Source organism: Enhydra lutris, unplaced genomic scaffold (assembly GCF_002288905.1).
Source record: "Enhydra lutris kenyoni isolate GAN:26980312 unplaced genomic scaffold, ASM228890v2 scaffoldscaffold65, whole genome shotgun sequence".
NCBI classification, from domain to species: Eukaryota; Metazoa; Chordata; class Mammalia; order Carnivora; family Mustelidae; genus Enhydra; species Enhydra lutris.
Window position 1 is genome coordinate 6,490,643 of NW_019154149.1, and position 22,240 is coordinate 6,512,882.

Consider the following 22,240-nt stretch of genomic DNA (forward strand, 5'->3'; position numbering starts at 1 on the left):
GTGCTGGGGGCAAGGCAAGGATGGATGTGACTGCTAGAGGATATGGGGTTTCTTTTTGAATGGAAATGTTTTAAAATTGATTCTGTCAATAGTTTCACAACCTTGTGAATATAATAGAAATATAATAGAAACCATTACATTGTACAGTTTTAAAGGCTGAATTTTGTAGTATGTAAATCATCTCTCTCTCCCTCCCCTCTCTCTCCCTTCTCTCATATATATACGCATATATACATATATATACTCATATATATATACACTCATATATACTCATATATGTCATATATATGTATATATATTCATAGTACACACACTATGTGTACACATAGTACACATACTATGAATATAGTTATACTCATAGTTACGTAGTTATACATATATACGTATATATGTATATATATATACATACACACACATATTCATAGGTACAGAGTTACGCTCAGTTTAGTGTAGGATTATGCAGAGTGGTAGTCCATGCACATTGTCACAGATCTCCTTTCTCATCTTACTGGCATAAGTATTAGACTCAGGCTTGTAGCCCCTTCAGCGCCTGCTGGACCTTCAGCTTCAGCTTCTCTGACTTCTGAACCAGGTGTGTGTTCAGCTTCCTGGTGAAACACATTGGCTCCTCTTGCATTTTATCTGCGTCATCAAAGAGGTGGCAGGAGACTCATGTGGCTTCGAGCTTATGCTTGCAGATTCTGGTTTCTCCTTTCTTCCCTCCATTTTACATGCATCTTTCCTTCCTAACTCCCTGCCCTTCTATCTTCAGGGCAAACACAAGACTCAGAAACTACAGATGTATAGAGAGATTCCACATCACCAGTCCCTACATTAGCACACAACCAGATAATTCCTATAATGAGTGCTTTATTCTGTATCACTTGTACAGGTTCTGATGCAGTTGCCATATAGGTCTGGTTCATAGAGTCAGTGTCACTGACATCGCTCTGGCTGAATGATATGATTGAGGGCTTCCTTTACCCACATTGCTAAACTAGGTGATGGTTGCCTCAGACAGCTTTTCTCTTAGGCTGGTACTCTCTCAAAGCAACAGATTATACCCTAGCTGTTCCCTTAAATCACATTTTGCCTCTCTCAATCTCCTCCACAAGAGAGCAGTATGAAAATACTTATTATTTTATTGATTTAGATGTGCATTAGCAGATCTTTTTTTGTACTCCAACTGTTCTCTGCTCTGTCTTTATAAGATCTCTCCATCTATGTATTTTTTCATTTGAAACGAGAATTTTTTATGTCAGTTGCTTTTCATTAAAAGACTATGTCCTGAGCCAGAGTGGAGGTGGAGGAAATATTAGTGTCCGCATGTATAGATTTTCACACTAGTGAAAACCTGGCAATTTCTGCTAGTTTTGGACAGATTTATTTGGGCAGCCTGGCAGTGTCTCTTAGAAATGATCAACACAAGCCTTCGATATGGCAGAAAGCAGGGATAACACTCTGGGGTTTAAGCTAATCTCCTGTGAGATATGGTTTATCCTTTCATTTAAGAACTACTAGTTTGCTTGGCCTCCAAGACAACAGAAAATCATAGTTTAGAGGAAGAAATGATCAAAATAAAACCAAAAGCACTCAGTTTCTTTGTATTGAAAAGTCCAGTCTTGCTATTACAAAAAGAATGACCAATAAACCCTTGAGTTAATTGGCCCCATTTGTGAGCAAAATAAAACAGAATGGCAGTGTGGAGAATTTAGCACTAATTGTTCCTATAACAAATTAAACTAGATATGCACATTATTTCAGTGAACAACTGCCTTAAGTGATTCTTCAGAGGAGCAGTTCATTATAAACAAAGAGATAAAATATGAAAGTAGCAGAAACTGATAATGATTTTGCAAAATAACACAACTCTTATCAGACTTTCAGAAGAAACCACTGCAGACAATGATAAATCATAACTTTTCAACAGCAGGTCCCTAGGCTTTCAGAGAAAATAGGACGGATACACCGAAGGTAAAATTAAGTTTGCATTGCCGTTAACTTTTAATTAATCAATTCCGCTACCTACATCTGAAAACATAATAGCACTGTATGGACAAAACCTGTGTGTTACTTTTGTTGTGATGAGACCTATTATCACATCAGAGCAGCTCAGTGCCAAAAGGAGCTTTGTGACTTAACCAGAACTGAGGACAAAGGTATTTAAGTAAACACTGTGTTTCACTAGGGTTCTAATGAAGGAGTGCTCTCAGGCATTCAGATGATTTGGAAATGCATTGGCTCATCATCTCGTGGAAGCCTATAGTTCTTTTTTTTAAATTTCTTTTCAGCATAACAGAATTCATTGCCTATAGTTCTTGTTATTGAAATATATTTGACATATAACTGCCTAAATTCAATGTGTACAATATGTTGAGTTGACACATTTATATATTGTAATATGACTGCCATTGCAGTGATAGTTAACACCTCTATCACATCACATAATTATCATTTCTTTTTGGTGATGGAAATAATTAAGATCTAGTCTCTTAACAAGTTTGATGATTATAATACAATATTGTTGTCTATAGTCACTGTGCTTTTGTTAGATAGCCAGCGTTTATTTGTCTACTAGTTGCAAGTTTATATCTTTAAACATTTCCCTACCCTGAGTCCCACGTATAATTGATGTCATACAACTCAATGCTCATCAATGGATAAATGGAAAAAGGAAATGTGGCATATATGTACAATGGAATATTATTTATTCATCCATAAGGAAAAAGGAAACCTTCCATTTTTGATTATGTGAATGGACCTTGAGGACATTATGTTAAGTTTGATAAGTCAGAGAAAGATACTAGAAACCTATAGTTTTAGATCTGGCAGGACCTTGGAGGTCACAAAGTCCAGTGCCTAGAGTTTGTAGATTTGTTCCATTAATAAAGGTAGAGGGGCAAAAATTACTAACATAGTAAGGAGTTGTAGGCACTTGTGAGGAGATAACCACAGGACCAAGTGAAGGTGATTGGAGGATAGTTTTGAGTCTCAGTACTTTCTGACCTTCCTGCTATATACCAGGAAAAATACAGGGTTACCTTATGCATTTGGGGCTAAGCCATTAACATTATGATCACTCTACTTCCAGTATACTCAAGATCTGTGGGAAAGGACCTTCAGAATGAATAGGAGACTTTTCTGAGCAAAGTTCTTATTTTACATGTGGACCTTCTTACCAAATCTTTACCTGTTCAGATCAGAAAACACTTGAGATAAGACTTTTTCTGATTCTTCCTTCCTTTTTTTTTCATTTTTCTTTCTAATTTTAGTAAAATTGTTTTGTTTTGAAAATCCCACTTTGTCATACCTTTGTTAAAAAGAGCCAAAAAAAAAAGACAAATTTTTTAAAAAGCTGTTGTTGTTTATTCTTTGGCCTGAAAGAAAGTGGGTATAGCTTTCTCTTGACATGAGGTATAATGAGACAGTAGGAAAAGAGAAATGCCAAAGTGGAAGGCACAAATTCAGGGTGAAAGAAGAGAGACCAACCAGCCCAACCTCTCACGGGAACTTTGTGAAATTGCTTTAGGAGTATCTCTTGGCTCCAACAGTGAAGAGTTTATAAAAGGTGGCAGCGGAGGTACCTGGGCGGTTCAATCAGTTGGGTTTCTGGCTCTTGATTTTGGCTCAGGTTCTGATTACAGGGTCATGGGATTGAACCCTGCATCAAGCTCTGTGCTCAGCATGGAGTCTCCTTGTCCCTCCCCCTCTGCTCATCCCTCGGTTCTCTCTCTCTCTCTCTCTCTCTCTCTCAAATAAATAAATCTTTTCTTAAAAATGTGGCAACAATAGAGTAATGGTAAGAACACTAGGGATGAAATGGGCAGGTTTAAGTTAAAGCTCTGGTGCTGTCCCTTGACCTATTTACTACAGCCTCCCCTTTGGAAAAATGTAGGTAATATTGCCAAACCTGAAAAATTATTATGTATATTAAATAAGATAATGTATATTAAAATAGCTCACAGATAATAAGCATTCAATGGATGTTTATTATTGTCACTATTTGAGTGTGGGCTGCATAGACTATTTCTTCTGAACACATTATATTAGTTTCTTGGGCAGGTTGTTCTTTAAAAAAAAAAAGATTTGTTTATTTATTTGAGAAAGAGAGAGAGCACGCATGAGTGGGTGGGGGGGGAGTACAAAGGAGAGGGAGAGAGAATCCTCAATCAGACTCCCTGCTGAACACAAAGCCTGACTTGGGGCTCAATTCCAGAACCCCAAGATCATGACCTGAGCTGAAATCCGATGCTTAACCAATTAAGCCATCCAGGTGCCCTGGAGAGATTGCTCTTAACACAGAAATGTTTGGGGTTTTTGGAGTCTCATATATGTTTTTAAATATCAGTTTTGGACATTGGCCTTCCATCTGATTTTTGTCATAGTGGAGGCCATCTTCCATTAGCTTTCGTAACTCTGCATTCATTATAATTTGTGGCTATTGTAGAAGTATTCACAATGTAACTGACATGCCTATTACCCACCAGAAATATAATCTGAACTACCCAGTTGAGCTGGAACTAAATCAACTTTTCTAAAAATGAATCATAATCCTTACTAATATACTTTGACTGCTGTTCATTATGCTTGTAATTGTGGCTGATACATTTATTGAAATATTTCCATCTAATTGGACACTTTCTGAACCAGTTAGCATATGATAGATACTCCCTCCCTATCTACTCTAATACTGAGCAAGAGTGAGGAACTAAATGCCAAGAAAGATCTAGGTTTAATTCTCATGGTCCTTTGTATAAACCACAAAAGAAATTCTCTCTAAAGAAGAAAGAGGATATTTTCTATCACTTTTGTAAATTAATAGATTTGTTTTTAATTTAGAGCCCCTTTAGGATTACAGAAAAATTGAGCACAAAGTACTTCTCTCTCATTTTTCTATCTTGTGAAAACCTGATGTTGAACCATTTCAGGTGAGAAGTTTATTGTCTGCTCCTTCCACTCCTGAAGAATTCAATTTCAATCCTTCTTCAAAATGAAATGGCATTCCATAATCACATATTTCTTCCTATTATGGGCTCATCAGAAGTGTAACTTTCTACTACTGATAACCAGTTCCAAAGAAGAAAAAGAATGAAAAATATAGATTTTGCAGTTCTGAATAAGAAAACTATCCAAAGAAACAAGATGGGATCTGGAGGGAGACAAACCATAAGAGACTCTTAATCTCACAAAACAAACGGAGGGTTGCGGGGGTGGGGGGGGGAGGTAGTGAAAGGGTGGTGGGGTTAATGACATTGGGGAGGGTATGTGCTATGGTGAGTGCTGTGAAGTGTGTAAACCTGGCGATTCACAGACCTGTACCCCTGGGGCTAATAATACATTATATGTTAATAAAAAATTAAAAAATGTTTTTTTTTAAAAAGAAAACTATCCAAAAGAGGTTTCTGTGAAATCTTCCTGTGCCAATAAAAATACCAACTTCAGTTTGAGGGACATAACTGACCCTGTGAGCTGAAAAAGTCACTTTACCTAAGTCCCACTTTCCTCTGCTACAAAATAAAGAAGTAAAACCAGGCTCTGTGGTTCTCAGCCTTTGCAGTGGCATCTTGTAGCCTTTTAAAATGTTCCTCAGTCTCGCTGTGGTTGGGCATCAAAAACAGTTTGTATAATATAGGATCGTCTCTTCCTTAAAGGTTTGCCAGAACTTGACTGGGATGTGTGCATATGGGTTTGTGTGTGTGTGTGTTGGTGGAGTATTCACAGGTAGATTTTAATCTACTGTTTCAGTTTCTTTAGTGGTTTTAGATTTATTCAGGTTTTCAATGTATTGTGAAACACTTTTGAGAGGTCCTGTTTTTCTAAGAAATCATCTATTTCATGCATGTTTACATGTTTATTGGCATAAAGTTATTAATAGTACTCCCTTATGCTTTTTGAATCTTCTGCTCTATTTTTAGTAATGTTCATATTTTCACTTGTAATATTGTTTATTTGGCCCTTTTGTCTTTCTTTTTTGAGCCATATTTCCAGAGTTTTATCTGGTATATTTGCTTTTTATTAAAAAAAACAAATTTTTCATTGTTCCTGTTTCTCCATTTACTTTTTCCTTTATTTCTGTTTTTATATTTATTTTCTTCTTTCTTCTTTTCTTTAGTTTTATTTTGCTGTTTTTATAATTTCTTCTGTTGTAAATTTTGCTTACTAATTTGAAGTCCTTTCTCTTTTCTGATATATGCATATGAGTCTACAAATTTCCCTCTTACCGCTGCTTTGTCTATATCTCACAACTTTTGATAGGAACTGCTTTCATTGTCATTCAGTTTGTTGCATGAGTTTAATATTTCTAAATATATTTGGAGTTGGTTATCTTTTAATTATTTATTTCTGTTATTTCATCTCATATTAAACAAAACAAATACTGTCTGCTCTATATGATACTGGTTGGCATTTACTAACATTTTCTTTCTGGCCTAAAACATGGTTAATATTTTTTCTTGACAGAATTCATTTATTTATTTATTTTTATATAAGTTTCCATCTTTTATTGAGGTATAATTGACAAACAAAATTATATATATTTAAGGTATGCAACTTGATATTTTGATATACATTGTGAAATCATCAACACAATGAAGCTAATTAACATGTCCATTTCCTCACATAGTTATCAGTTTCCCTTTCTTTTCTTTCTTTCTTGCTTTTTTCTTTTTTTAACATGAATGAACTTGGAGAACATTATGCTAAGTAAAATAATACAATGTGGATGGAACTAGAGGGTATTATGCTAAGTGAAATAAGTCAATCAGAAAAAGACAATTATCATATGATCTTACTGATAGGAGAATTGGAGAAACAAGACAGAAGATCATAGGGGAAGGGAGGGAAAAATGAAACAAGATGAAACCAGAGAGGGAGATAAACCATAAGAAACTCTTAATCTCAGGAAACAAGCTGAGGGTTGCTGGAGGGGCGGGGAGTAGGAGGGATGGGGTGGCTGGGTAATGGACCTTGGGGAGGGTATGTGCTATGGTGAGCACTGTGAATTGTGTAAGACTGATGAATCACAGACTTGTACCCCTGAAACAAATAATACATTATATGTTAATAAACATAAATAAAATAAAATAATCCAATACTGTATGATCTCACTTGTATATGGAATCTAAAAATAGCAAAACTCATAAAAGCAGAGAGTAGTAGGGTGCTGGTTATGAGGGGCTGGTATGGGATGGAGAATGGGGAAATGTTGCTCAAGTTTCAGTGATATAAGTGATATAAGTGAAAAAGTTCTAGAGATTTAATGTACAGCAATGTGAATATAGTTAACAATGTTTTATTGAATACTTGAAATCTAAGAGGGTAGATATTGTGTCATCACCAATAAAACTATTTTTTTAAAGATTTTATTTATTTATTTGACAGACAGAGATCACAAGTAGGCAGAGAGGCAGGCAGAGAGAGAGGAGGAAGCAGGCTCCCTGCTGGGCAGAGAGCCTGATGTGGGGCTCAATCCCACAACCCTGGGATCATGACCTGAGCTGAAGGCAGAGGCTTTAATCCACTGAGCCACCCAGGTGCCCCAATAAAACTATTTTTTAAATAAATATTCCATTTGTGCTCTGAAAAAAAGTTTATTCTCTAATTGTGTGAGATTCTAAATATGTCCATTAGGTAAACTTTGCTAATTTTGCTGTACAAAATGTTATAGTCTTCATACTTCTACTGCCTGCTTCATTAGTTTCTGAGAGATGAATATTAAAATGTCACTATGGTCATGGATTTGTGATTTTTCTCTTTGTAGTTCTGATATTTTGGGTGTAATGTGTTTTGATGCTATGCATTATATGATTATAAATCCCCAATAATATATCTTTAAGCATTATGTTATCCCTAATAATGCTTCTTTCATCTTAAAATTGATTTATCTGATACTAATATTTCCATGGCATGAGAATCCTGATGTATTTTCTTCTATTCCTTTATCTTTAGCTTATCTAGGTCTTTGCATTTTAGGCATATCTTCTATAAACAACATATGGCTAAATGTTTCCACATGCCATATAAGAACCTTGATTTTAAGTAACAACTATTGGCATTTATGTTTATTGTAATAACAGATATATTTGGACTGACTTCTATCATTTTTTTGCTTTTCTTCTTTTCTATACTCTTTCTTTGCTTTAGTTTACCTCTCTCTTCTCCTGCATTCTTTTTACAAATCCACTCTTCTTTATTTACCTTTTCCCCTTCTACTAGTACAGTTGACCCTTGAACAACACAGGGTTAAGGGTGCTGATCCCCTGTGCAGTCAAAAATCTGTGTAACTTTTCATTCCCCAAAAACTTAACTACTGATAGCCTGCTGTTGACTGAAAGCCTTACCAATAACACAATTGGTTAACACATACCTTGCATGTTATATGTATTATATTTGTGTTCATAAAATAAGGTAAGCTAGACAAAATGATATTAAAAAAATCATAAAGTAGAGAAAATATATTTACAGAACTGTATTGTAAAGAAATCCATATATAAGTGAACCTGTGCAGTTCAAACTCTTGTTAAGGGTCAACTGTATGTAAAGAAAACTTTTTATTTGTTATTTTAGTTGTTAACCTTAACATTTTATGGAAATGATTTAAACTAAATTTTAGCAGTATCTCTGCCCTCCTTTTGGATAATTCAAAAACCTTAGAACATTCTTACAGAGATCATTTTCTTTCATTCTTACATGGCTGATATTTTAATTCCATTGGGCTTTATATCCTCTCTGAAATTAGCCATAATTATTATTATATATAGTCCATGCTTATATTACCCACTTATTTATCACTTTCTTTTTCACCATTGCTCCTTACATCTCACTCTTTCTGAGTTCAATTTCTATAAAATGAAGTAGTTCTATTAATAGTTATTTTAGCAAGTATCTATGACTTTATTTTTTTCTTTATTTCTTTGAAATAAAGATTATTTCTTTGAAAGTATGTTCATTTTTACATTACAGATTAGCTAGTTATAGAATGCTAGGTTGACAGTTACTTTCTTCCTTCTGTTACCTACAGAAATGATTTCATTCTCTTCTGGCTTTTGTTACTGAATGTGAGAAGTTTATGCCTATCTAATTATCTGTCATTACTTTGTAGATAATCCTCCTTCCTCTGATTGCTCTTAAAATGTTTCCCTGTTGCTGGTCTATAGTCTCACTATGATATATCTACAAGTAGTCTCAGTTTTATTTGTCTTCTTGTGATTCATTATACTTCGAGAGTCTGAAGATTTATATTCATAAATGCTAGAAAAATATTTGAATATTGCCTCATCCCTGTTCTATTTTCTCTTTCCAGAACTTCTATGAGATATATATTGAAATGTCTCATTCTATCTTCCATGTCCCTTGATATCTCTTCCACATTTTCTATTTCTTTATCTCTCTGAAATGAACTCTAGATAATCTTTAAATGTCTGTATTCTAGTTCATGAGTTCTAAATGGATTATAGACAGTTATGCCCTATATATTGTGAGTTGAAGTTCAAAGACCATATTATTTATTTCTGGAAGTGCCTTTTAGTTATTTTCCATATATCCATATTCCTTTTCTTTTTCATATCATCTTGTTATTTCTTATGGTTTTTATTCTAACCAGATCTTTAATTATCATAAATATATGTATTTTATAGTCTCTCAGATTATTTTAAAATCTACCAGTGGGATGCCTGGGTGGCTCAGTCAGTTAAGCGTCTGCCTTTGGCTCAGGTCATGATCCCAGGGTCCTGGGATCAAGTCCCGCATCAGGCTCTCTGCTCAACAGAGAGCCTCCTTCTCCCTCTGCCTGCTGTTCCCCCTGCTTGTGCTCTCGATCTGTATCTCTCTCTCCCTCTCTCTCTCTCTCTCTCTGAGAAATAGATAAATAAATAAATAAATAAATAAATAAAATCTTCTTAAAAATAAATAAAATAAAACCTACTGAGTGGATGGAGGAATGAAGGAAAAGTAGTAAGCCTCTATTTTGCTGTTTCTGCTGATTCTCACTCATGATGAATTATTTCCTCCTGTGTTCTTAAATTTTGGAGTGTAAGTTATTTTCTGTTGAGCTTTGTATGAAGAAATTGTGGGTCACCAGGCTAGAGGCATATCCCTTCAGGATGATTTTATGTTTGCTAATGTCCAGAGATAGTTGAGCTCACCCCCATCTTATGCTAATTTCTTGGCTTGGAGTTTCTTGCATCACACGGGCAGAGCTTAGAGCTCTTAATCCAAGTCCACATGTGGTATAGATCTAGGGTTTTGAATTGTTAAGAGAGATATTTTGATAATTTTCTACCCAGGTATATAGAGACAAAAATTCTTCCTCATCATATCCCTATGCTGTTGGGAACCTTGATTTGTCTTTTTGTTTTTTCTCATAATTAATCAGTTAGCTGAAAATGCAGCTCTTCAATGGTCCTAGCTTTAAACCAGATTCTTACTTCAAATTATTTGTCCTGCTTGAGCCCAAGGACTCATCTGTCCTCAGGTGGATGTTAAAAGCCCCAGCCCTCAGAATATTGATACTCATAACCCCATATCATTTCTATCCTTATAATAGTCAAGATATTAATTCATGTACTTCCTGCTCTCGTTTTCAGTATTCACTTCATTTCTGATGCCAGAAACTATGATCTCATGTATGTACATGAAAGAAGTTTTGTTATATCCAACTAGGTATTATTAGGTGCTCATTAAAGGAGTATTTTCGACTTTATTTGTCATTTCGCCACAATCAGGAAACTGTTTTGGGCTTCTGTCTTTTACAGTTGACTGAGAGCTTCTCCAGGTTACAACTAGAGTCAATACTTCATGGAATGTGTGGCAGGGCATTCCAGGCAATGATAACAGAATATTCAAAAGCATAGAATTAAAAAGTCTATGCTGTTTTCTGGGAATAGTCCAGTGTAGTTTATCTTTTGGTTATGTGAGGCTAGGTAGAGGATGCTATGGCAGGTGCCAAAGCTGGTGGTCACTTCATTTCATGATGAAGAATTTGGATTTATCCAATAGTAAAATTGAAGCCATTAAAGAGATTTAAACAGTGGATGTCATAATCAGATTTATGTTACAGGTGGATCACACCAATTTCTCAGGCTGGATTGAGTGTAAGAGACAGTAGATAGGAGGAGACCACAGTTCAGTTTATTTTCAGTAGCACAGTTTGACCTCTAGATTTCTGGGAAGCAGAGAAGATACTTTATAGAAGTGTATTGTGCACACATATACCACAACTTCCCCAAAACGTGAAGTAAAACTTGACATGTTTACATACTCAATAAGTCATTAATTACTAAGTGATTTGACAAAGCAATCTACTATTCCATAGCCTCACCCCAGCTATGATATGAAGCCCTTCTGAATTATATTAATCTTCCCAATGGCATGAAAAGAAACTAAAGTTTAAAATAAATAAAGTTTAAAAACTAAAGTTTAAAATCCCTGAGAAAACCCAAGTCAGAAAAGTGGCTGTATGCTTATCTGTGGGCACAGTGCTCACTCTATTCTGGAGACGTTCAGACATTAGTTCCTTCTATCAGTGAATTAGCAAGGGTGTGAGAGTTCACCCTCCTATCAAGTTACTCTAAGATGTAAAATAAAATCCCTCCTTATATAAAAACATATTGTCTTCTCTAAGTAACTCAGGATGAATGATATGTGAATATATCTAAAATCTAAAGATATAGATCTATAAAAATAGATTTATATAGATTTAGATATATCTTCTGTAAGAGAGAAGCTGGTTGTCAAGATAAGTCTGTTTTCTGAATCTCCCATCTATCCTCTAGTGAATACCTTTCAGCACATACTCAGGCTTACCTTTCTCAACCAATTCCCTAGGTTGTCTGATGGCACAGAGATCTCGTGGTGTCTAGACCTGTTTTAGTCTCTTCAAACAGCTACTGAAGACAGGTAGAGTCCACACTGGTCAGCTTAGAAGGAAAAAAAGATACATAAAAATATACCCAGGTGGGCACAACATGACATTTTCTTTCAAATATTCTCTACTTGTGGTCTGCCACACATTTCAAGAGTATTTTTCTGCCTTATTTGGATAAGGTTTTTCTGAGTAAATGAGCCATTTTGAAATACAATGAATAGGAAAAGAGACTGATAAAGTCTTGAGAATTAGTAAGCAAGCTACACTCCTAGCACTATCCATATAATGTTTACTCAGCTATGAGTAGTGAGACATTTTTTAATTTTTAATTTTGCTGAGAAGATACCTTTTCTATTTCTCATCCTATTTATCTCATTTTAAGAGATAAAATTTTTAATTTTATCTGATTTTTAAGGTTCATGAGCGATTCCTTATTTTCTGATTTACAATGATGGCCTATTGCTTTCAGATATGAATACTGTGTCAGGAACAGGAAAGTTTCCTTGTGAATACTCCATCAACAGGGATGCACAGGTCTAGGAAGGAAGACTGTGGAGTCACACAGCAAGTTGTGATGATCAGGAGCAACATCAGGCATCTGAGGATCAACTTTGTGTGGCAGTCTGTGTCTTCGGTGGGTACAGTCATTGCCTACTGCTGGCACAGGGGTCTTGTTGGCCTCTGTTGAAGAAGTTATCTTTCAGAAGTGCCATCCACTGAGCCTATGCGTGCCCCATCCTTTGTGTATTGCCCTCTTAACATTCACCATGCTCCAAAGACAGTATAACATGATGGCTTGGGGCAAGAGCTCTGGATCTGGGCAGTCAGGCTAGGTTCAAATCTTGGCTTAGGCAATTATTACTTTATGACCTTCAGCAATTTGCTTAATATCTGTGCCTTGCTCTTTTCCTCTGTAAATCAGAGGGTAATAATACCTTTTAGAGTTATTTGCTAGGATTAGTCCCTTAATACATAGTCAGTGCTTAGAAAAGTACACCAACACTAAAACACTGGTTATTATTGCCAGGCACAGGCCTAAGCACTGAGGATATGCCTATCAGGGGCCCTGTTCTCAAGAACCACAAAATCCACCTGGAGAAAAAGATACCTAAACTGGTATAACAAGAGTATGGCAGGTGCTTTGAGGTGGAAGTTCAGTGGGTTATAGAAACTCTTGTTAGGAGGACCTAACAAATTCTCAGGTGAGTCACTGACAGCTTAAATGGCATGGAAGCTAAGATCTCTGAAGGCTTATTAGAGTTAAAAGACTGCATATGGGAGTGTGTGCTCTCACTGGCTTGAGGGGGGAGTTCAGGCAGACAGAATCTCAAATATATCAAAATCTGAAGGAGATATTGATATAGTACAGAGTAGGAAATGAGAAAGTTTGACTGGGTTAAGCCATAAACTGTGAGTGAGTTTGGGTGGGGACATGGAGGGGATAAGGGCAAGAAATTAAAATGGTGGTGAAAAACAGATAATGCAAAGCTTTATAAACCTTGTAAGACATGCAAACTCTGATTAGCCATTAAGAGGATGGATTGTGCCCTGGGAGCAATGGGGAATCCCTGAAAGATTCTAAGCAAGGAAATTGTATAGTTCTTTTTGAGTAATAGGAATACTGTTTTGGCCGAAGTGGCAGGACTCATTCATTTATTCAGTAATTTTTTAAATTTAAATTTTAGTGAATATATAGTGCAATATTGATTTCTGGAGTAGAATTCAGCGATTCATCACTTACATACAACACCCAGTGCTCATCGCAAGTGCCCTCTTTAATACGCAGTCACCCACCTGGCCTCTCTCCTACGCACCTCCCTCCATCAACCTTCAGTTTGTTCTCTGTTGTTAAGAGTTTCTTATGGTTTGCTTCCCTCTCTTTTTTTCCCTTCCCATATGTTCATGTTTTGTTTCTTAAATGCCACATATTAGTGAAGTCATATGATATTTGTTGTTTTCTGACTGAATTATTTCACTTAGCGTAATACACTCTGGCTCCATCTACTTCATTGCAAATGGGAAGATTTCATTCTTTTGCTGGCTGAATAATATTCCTTGTGTCTGTGTGTGTGTGTGTGTGTGTGTGTGTGTGTACCATGAGAATTAAGACTGCTGGGGGGTGGCTTGAAATTTTAAATGGGCCTCATTTGAGAAAGTGATATTTGAGCAAAGGCTTGATAGTGAAGAGGAAGTGAACCATGTGTCTGTAGGGAAAGGGTCATTCTAGGCAGAGGAGATAACCAATGAAAAGGGCCTGAGGCAGAAATGTGCCTTGCATAATAGTATGAAAGCTAAGGAGACTAGAAAGCAGTAAGTAAACTAAGAGGGGTCATAGGAGATGAGGGAGAAATACAATGATGTGGTATGGTACCTTGGTAGGCCATTGGCTTTGATGATGTAAGGAACCCTGAAGGGTTTTGAATATAGGAGTGATTCAGTCTTACATTTCAACAGAAATGTTCTGACTATTTGGTTAAGAATAAATGATATGGTGACATGTAAGCAGAGAAATCAGTTAGGATATTATTGCAGTACTTCAGGTGAGCAGTTAAGGTGGCTTTGAACTCAGTGGGACCAATCTTAGGCCACCCTAAAATGTGTAGTGCTCAGGGAAAGAGTTTAAATGAAAGCCCACATGTGTTAAATATGACATAGTCTTTTTATTACAAATATGCCTTCAAATATGAATTTTTTAATCATAAATATATGCTTTTTAAGTAACCAAAAGCTGGAAAATGTCAAGTATGACCAAATTTATATATTATTGTGTGCATCTGGGAGTTCTGTTGGTGGACTAACAGTGTATGTGTTACTAATAGCATAAAACATACCTTTCATGGTTTATTATATATCTATTCTGTAAAATTTTTCTTGTCTTTATTTCAGCAAAATCATTATAATCAAGATTTTAACGTAATATTTGTTCTGTTCATGACAATGGCAGATATCCTTTTTTGAGTCACTACATTATTAACATATTATTAATAACTTCAATTTGGGGAGACTATCTGTGAGGCAGTAACAACTGCAATTGCTAATGTAATTGTTAAAGCAATACTTAGAGTCACAAATGAACCATAGATTTTACTTACCACATTCAAATACTATAATTGAGTGCATTTGGCAAATTTTCATTATGGCAGAAAATATTACAATATATTTAAATGTCATCATTTAATTCTCTAGGATATATACAAATTTCACAAACAAGGTAATATATAGATATGTATAGTAATTTTAAAAATTGGTTTCATGCTTCCCACAAGTTAGTGGCAATTTAAAGAAATTTACTTTTTTTTTTTAAAGATTTTATTTATTTATTTGACAGAGAGAGAGAGATCACAAGTAGGCAGAGAGGCAGGCAGAGAGAGGAGGAAGCAGGCTCACCGCTGAGCAGAGAGCCCGATGCGGGGCTCGATCCCAGGACCCTGAGATCATGACCCGAGCCGAAGGCAGAGGCTTAACCCACTGAGCCACCCAGGCGCCCCTAAAGAAATTTACTTTTTAAATTTAAGCAAATATGAATTGTGTAATATGAAAAAATATTCCTCAGATGCCATGTCCAGTTGTGAATACTGAACTCATTTATAACTCCCTCTGGAACCATGAACTAGAACACAAAAGAAAGCAAGAAAATGGACACTTAGCACTGCTGGGAAACCATATTTTCTTACTCAAGAGTCTATTGCACTTATGCTATTTGAGAGGGAGGATTTGCTAAGTTAATTTGTTCTTTTCATTATTTAGGAGATTCTGCCTCTCAAATCCTCCCCACACTGTACTTCAATTTCAGCAGCCACACAAACTGTGCTTCTTCAGAGCATTTATATGTAGTTACTTATTTTTTCAAGAATACAGAACAAGTAACGTAAGTGTTTCTCTGGTGCCTGAGTGATATTAATCAAGAAAATATTTAGGGCCACAGATTATATTTTGCCAGGGCTGTTTGTTCTCACATAACAAAAATGTCCATGTGTTCCTTAATAAATTTCTTTTGTGTGATTGGGATAAGCAGGGCACTCTGAAGAAGTAAGCCAAGAGAAAAGCCACCTCTTCTCTAGGTCTGAAGGTGGCACTGGTAGGAAGGTTCAAAAGGAGGCAGATTCTAGATATATTTTAAGGTATAGCCAAAGAATCTGTCATTAACTGGGATGGGCAGGACTGTGCTAGGAGCAGGATTTAGTATGGGAAGAACAGGAGCTCTCATTTTGAATCCTAAATTTTCGGTATCTAGTAGATATTTATTAGACATCCAAGTGGAAATGTCAAGTGGACAGCTGTATATGCAAATCTGGAGTTTAGGGGAGAGGTCTGGGCTAGAGATAGAGAGTTGGGAGTCATTAGCATATAGATGATAAAGACATGAGGTTGGATGAAACCACCAAGAAAGGAAATGTATTTTAGAGAAGAACTATGAGTAAGGATCCCTTGGTCCTCCTACTTTAAAGGTTAGGAAGAAAAGGAGAAGACAGCAAAGGAGACTAAGAAAGGAATGCCTGTGAGACGAAAAGAACAAAATGTATCATGGAAGCCAGATATTTCAGCCAGAAACTGTTTAAGGAGCCCTGTTCAAATGCTGCTGGTGGATGAGAAGTGAGACTTGACCATTGTCTTTAGCAGTGTGGTCATCATTGGTGACCATGAGAAAAGCTGTTTGGTATGAAGTGGTAATAGTGAAAGCCTGGTTTGAAGGTGAAAGAATGGAAGGAAAGGAATTGGATACAGTAAGTACAGAAAACTCAAGGACTTTTGCTGCAAAGGATAAAGAGAGAATGTGGTGGTACCTGGATAGCAAAGTACGGCCGAGCTTATTCTTTAAAGACAAGAGGCATAACAACATGTTTGTATGCTAATGGAATAGCCTCGTACAGTGGAGACAAATGATCCTGTAGGAGAGGTCAAGAACTGTTGGAGCAATTCAGTGTCTAGAATAAGTGAGAGGAAAGGAAAGCTAAAGTGTAGATCAGAAAGAATGGCTTGTGACAGAAACATGCATAATTAATCAATCGTGGCAGGTGGGAAGGTTAAGTATATGAGGACAGCTTTTAGTAGGTGAATGCCATCAGATGATGGGACAAGTATGTGGAAATTTGCTTCTGATCTCTGCAGATTTCTCAGTGATAGAGTAAGCAAGCTCATCAGCTGATAGTAAAGGTGTGGTAGGCAGTTGTAGGGGTTTACAGAGAGAGGACATAGTAAAAGCACGACTGTTGGAGAGTGAGGGAGTGCATGGATTACATTAAATATCCACATGTACTTACTAGGAATGAATTTCAAGTCATTCCAGTAAGCATGGCTGTGTGATTTTATCCATCCACTTTCATTTGCATAACTACTGGTGCACAAGAGGAGGAGAGTTGGTTTTAACCAGGTCATTATTTTTCTAAGAGAGTACAACCAAGCAAGAGAGTAGCAAGGGAGTTGAGTGTCACTGCAAAGGAAGGATTTTAATGTTGGACTCTGGATTTTAATCTGGCCAAGGAGATGAGAGAAAACACGAGGATTGAAGGGCAGTAGCAGTACTAGAAGAACCACTTATGTCAACATGAGTTGAAGAATCATTTGTGTTGATGTAAGAGAAGGAATCAGATGGGAGGTAGTGAACAGAGAGTGTTGATTAAAATGGAGATTATGGAAGAGCTAAACATTAGTTATGATAAAATCAAAGTTATGACCATGGGAACAAGTATCCAGATTTAAAACAAAATCATTAGAGGAGAAAGCTTCAAGGAATTGAAATATTGGAATGTTGAAGTGAAGTATCACTTATAGCTATTATGAAATTGTTAAGAATTAAGACAGGTATCATTTTAGAGAAAATGTCAATGAGCCAGGAAATAACATCTTTGGGAAATGATTGGGGAATGGCCCAGGAGCCATTAGAAATCACAACAATGCGGAGTGCCTTTGTGGCTCAGGTGAGCGTCCAACTCTTGATTTCTGCTCAGGTCATGATCTGAGGGTCCTGAGATCAAGCCCTGGGGCTATCTACTCAGCAGGGAGTTTGCCTGAGATTCTCTCTCTCCCTGTCCCTCTGCCTCTCCCCCTACTCACGTGCACTCTCTCTCTCTTTCTCTCAAATAAGTAAATAAAATCTTTAAAAAATGTCACAACAGTGGGGCAGAGTGAGTAATTTAGCCTGGTGACAGGAGAATCAAAACTGTTAGTGTTGGGGCGCCTTAACAACTGGATGGCTCAGTTGTTAAGCGTCTACCTTTGGCTTAGGTCATGATCCCGGGGTCCTCGGATAGAGCCCCACATTGGGCTCCCTACTCAGCAGGAAGCCTGCTTCTCCCTCTCCCACTCCCCCTGCTTGTGTTCCCTCTCCCGCTGTGACTCTCTCTGTCTCTCTCTCTCTCACTCAAATAAATGAAATCTTAAAAAAAAAAAAAAACTGTTAGTGTTTAGGGAGGAGTAAGGGAGAATGTTCTGGATATAATAATGAGGATTCGAAGTAGACAGTGTAAAAGGAGACAGTGGGAGAAAAATGAAGCACAGTGTAAGAAGACAGCAGAAGCAGCAATGTGCTCAAGGAAGATAGAGGTTTTAGTTAGAGAAAGGGGGAAAGGGAAATTTCCGAAAGGAGACTAACGCTATGGTGGGTTTTGCTGATGATGGAGTAGGGAGTTTCAGAGGACACAGAGGAAGGCTTTCCAGAATCGGGGAAAGGTTGGGGAAATGGACAGGATGGAGGTGATGGTGTGGAATTATATGGAATTTAGACTGTGGGAGATGAACCCTGGGAATATAGGGCTTCCTGTGTGTAACTGGCATATCAGGAATAAAGTGAGCTAGTTTGTGTGGTCTCAGGAGGCTGTGGTGGTGAAGCTATGAGTGTTGGAGAGTGAGAAGATGGATTACTGTAAATGTCTGGGACTAACTTTACCCAGGAAATGCAAGAGTATGAATTGGATTAGTATGGTTTGATTTAGCCTACTATGTGTGTGTGCGCATATATTATATATATATGTATATATATATGTATGTGTGTGTATGTGTGTGTATATATATATATACTTTTAAGATTTTCAAGAAGTTCTGCTGTAAAACAGATACCAATTCTTCCTGCCATCGGCTTAGTGACTATCTTTGATTTGTTTGTGTGTGTTTCTGTGTGTATGTACGACCATCTGATGCCATTAAACCAATTGTTTTTATTAATGCTAATTAATTAATGAATTAATTACTGGTATATTCACAGAGCAACTTCCTTGGGCCATAGTGCCAGCCACAGGGACTGAGAGTGGAATGATGCCATCAGATGATGGGACAAGTATGGAGAGTGGAATATTGCCCCTATTTTAAATAGCTCATGATGCCATCAGAGCAGAACATCCCAAGTAGAATGAGTAGAACAATGATTATAGTTATATATAATTAATATTCCTAAATGTGGTATAAAAATAGGCTAATATATTGTCCATCAGACAGATGATTGCTTTTTTTAAAAAAGATTTTATTTATTTGACAGACAGAGATCACAATTAGGTAGAGAGGCAGGCAGAGAGAGAGGGAAGCAGGCTCCCTGCTGGGATCCTGACCTGAGCAGAAGACAGAGGCTTTAACCCATTGAGCCACCCAGGTGCCCCAGATGATTGCTTTTTAAAATTTCTTTCAATGACTTCATTTATTTTAATTTGTCGATCCATAAAAATAAAAATTACATCTAGATACCAGCTGTCACAAGGCTCTTTTCAGCTTACTGTCCCAAGGAATCTTGGGCTTGAGTGGCAGGGTTTCAATATAGTTCCTGCTTCATATCAGCAGAGTGCTTGGTGGGGAAAAGACTGGAATGGGAACAAGGAAACCTTGCCTAGCTTTGTGGCCATATATCAGATCTCAGTTTTCTCCCATATGAAATGAGTTCATTGCCACTAAGGTATAAGAGTGGGCTTAGACATTAATTCACAAGGCATTTACTGAATACTTATTATGTATAAGCATTTCTAGTAGAAAGTAGGATCAAGAAAGGTAATTTTCAGCTCATACTCTTGCCTAATTATTTCACAAGTGCAAAGTGTGCTTTTCATAAGGAAATAGAATTTCCTCATGAAAAAGCTTAGAATAAAAAAAAAAAATCCACTCCCCTTTGTTTTGGCAGGCAGGGCAAGAGAACTCATTCTTGCTGATTACCATTTAAAACCCCGAAAAAAGCTTGACTGAAGGACTAGGTATTAGTTTCCAGTTAGCTGATAATTAAGGTGCTAACTGAAAATTAGGGGATTGGTTGATAATGGATCAATTTTTTAATACTCCGAACACAATTGCATTGCTGAAGGGTGGAAAGTGAACAGAAAGACATGCTGCTTTCTTGCATTTCCTGTTCCAGCATTTCATTGCTTAGCACTGGAGAAAGTATTACTTTCCAGGATTGAGGGGTAGTATCCAACTAGACACTGGCCCTTTTTCTGTTGGTTTCATGCTTCAGGTGCCCTGGTGTCTTCCCCTTAAAGTGAATTGAAAAGAGAGAAAAAAATAACATAAAATGAAAGAAAAGATGCTAAACTGTCCTACAAGAAACATAACTTTACAGAAAACAAAAACAGCAACAGCAAAATCACCCCGACAATTTGTACGTCTCCATAGCTTTAATTCAGATACATAAAACATCACATCACCTAACACCGTTGCTCAGGCTATTTAATCAAGAGGGTGACAGGGACACCTGTGAAAATGCCATTGCAGGGCAGGAAGGTATTCTTGAAACCAGCTGAACAGCAAAACTGCTTTTATGCTGCTTTATCTTACAGTAAAGCCAACAGTTTTATGGTGCTTATGCCATCACTGACACAATGTAATTTTTGAAGGTGGAGGAAGACCTGTAACAGAAAGGAGCAGTGATTATCTTTGAACATTGATTGGAAAGAGATGCTGTTTCAGAGCTCAAATCATGCTCATCTGAGAAAAGCCATAGTCTCTAGGTAGAGGGCCAACTAATACCTCAGAGGGAAAGGAATTTTTATGTGCACTGAGGCTCAAAGACCAATCTTTACATTCAATATTTGTTTATTTCTAAAGGTTCAGCCCTTTAAGGACAGGATTTTTGGAGCTTTTAGTCTTACCCAGTCTTCTGGGTGGAAAAGAAGGTCATCATTCACAGTGGCTTTGTCAGCTTTGGCCAGTTTGCCTCCTTAGAGTCAGCAAATATAGGTTGGTGGGGAGGTGGGATCTGAACTGGAAGTATACTTCTGGGAAAACTTCTAAATTCTTCAGGAAGAAGACAGTGTCAATATTAACAACATACTGGGTAAGGCAGCCTCCAGGTCTGACAAGAACGTTTATTCATGGATTTATCCATATATTCAACAAATAGTACAAAGTACCTATTTTTGGCAGGCTCTACTCAATCAATACAAAAGATAAGTAGGTGAATATTAAACCATCTCTACCATGTAGGAGCTGTCTAGTGTGGAAGATTAGTAAGTAGATAATTGCAATATAGTTCAAACAGGGTTTTGATAGGGTAATTGCAGCTTGCTATGGAAATACATTGAAGAGTTGACTAACAAAGTCTTAGCTGCTATGTGATGGCATATGGGGAAGGTTTTGCAATATTTAAGCCCTTTTATTTTACTTAGGTGACTCCTTCTTGTCTTTGTGTTGGAAGAAATCAATTATTTAACTAATCCATTTAGTAAGTATTTATTAGCATTCACTATGTTTTAGGTACCATTCTGGATGTTGGAATAATGAATAAGAAAGAAAAAAATTCATATAGTCAAACAAACAGAGTCAGGCAATAAACAATATAAATAAGTAAAACAAATAGTGTGTTAGAAAGTTTAAAGTGTTATAAAGTGCAACAAGGAAGGGAAATAAGGAATGTCAGATGGGCAGAGTGTCAGATGAGGGGAAGGTTGCAAAATTTACATGGTTTTACTCTGAGTGAGATATGAATGAAAAATTATGTTCCAGCAGAGTGACAAGATCTGATTTCTGCTTCAGCAAGATGGCTCTGGTTGATGTATCAAGAACAGACTTATGGGGCCAAGTTGGGAAGAAGGGAAGCTATTAGAATAATCAAGACAAGAGAAGATGATGGCCTTGATCAGGTTTATAACAACAGGAATTGTGAGAAATGGATAGATTCTGTATATATCTTGAAGATATTACCTAGGAGCATTTGTAAAGGGTAGAGGGTTTGGGATGTGAAAAGTAAAAAAGAAATCAAAGATGGCTCTAAGAATTTTGGACTGAACAACTAGAAGGATGGAATCACCATTAACTAAAATGGGAAAGAATGAGGAAACAGAAGGTTTATGAAGGGAAGATTAGGGGAGGTCAGGAGTTCAGTTTTGGGCTTAAAAAAGGTTGAGATGCTTATTAACCAAGTAGAGATATTGATTAGGCAATTAGATTAATGAGTCTGGAGCTGAG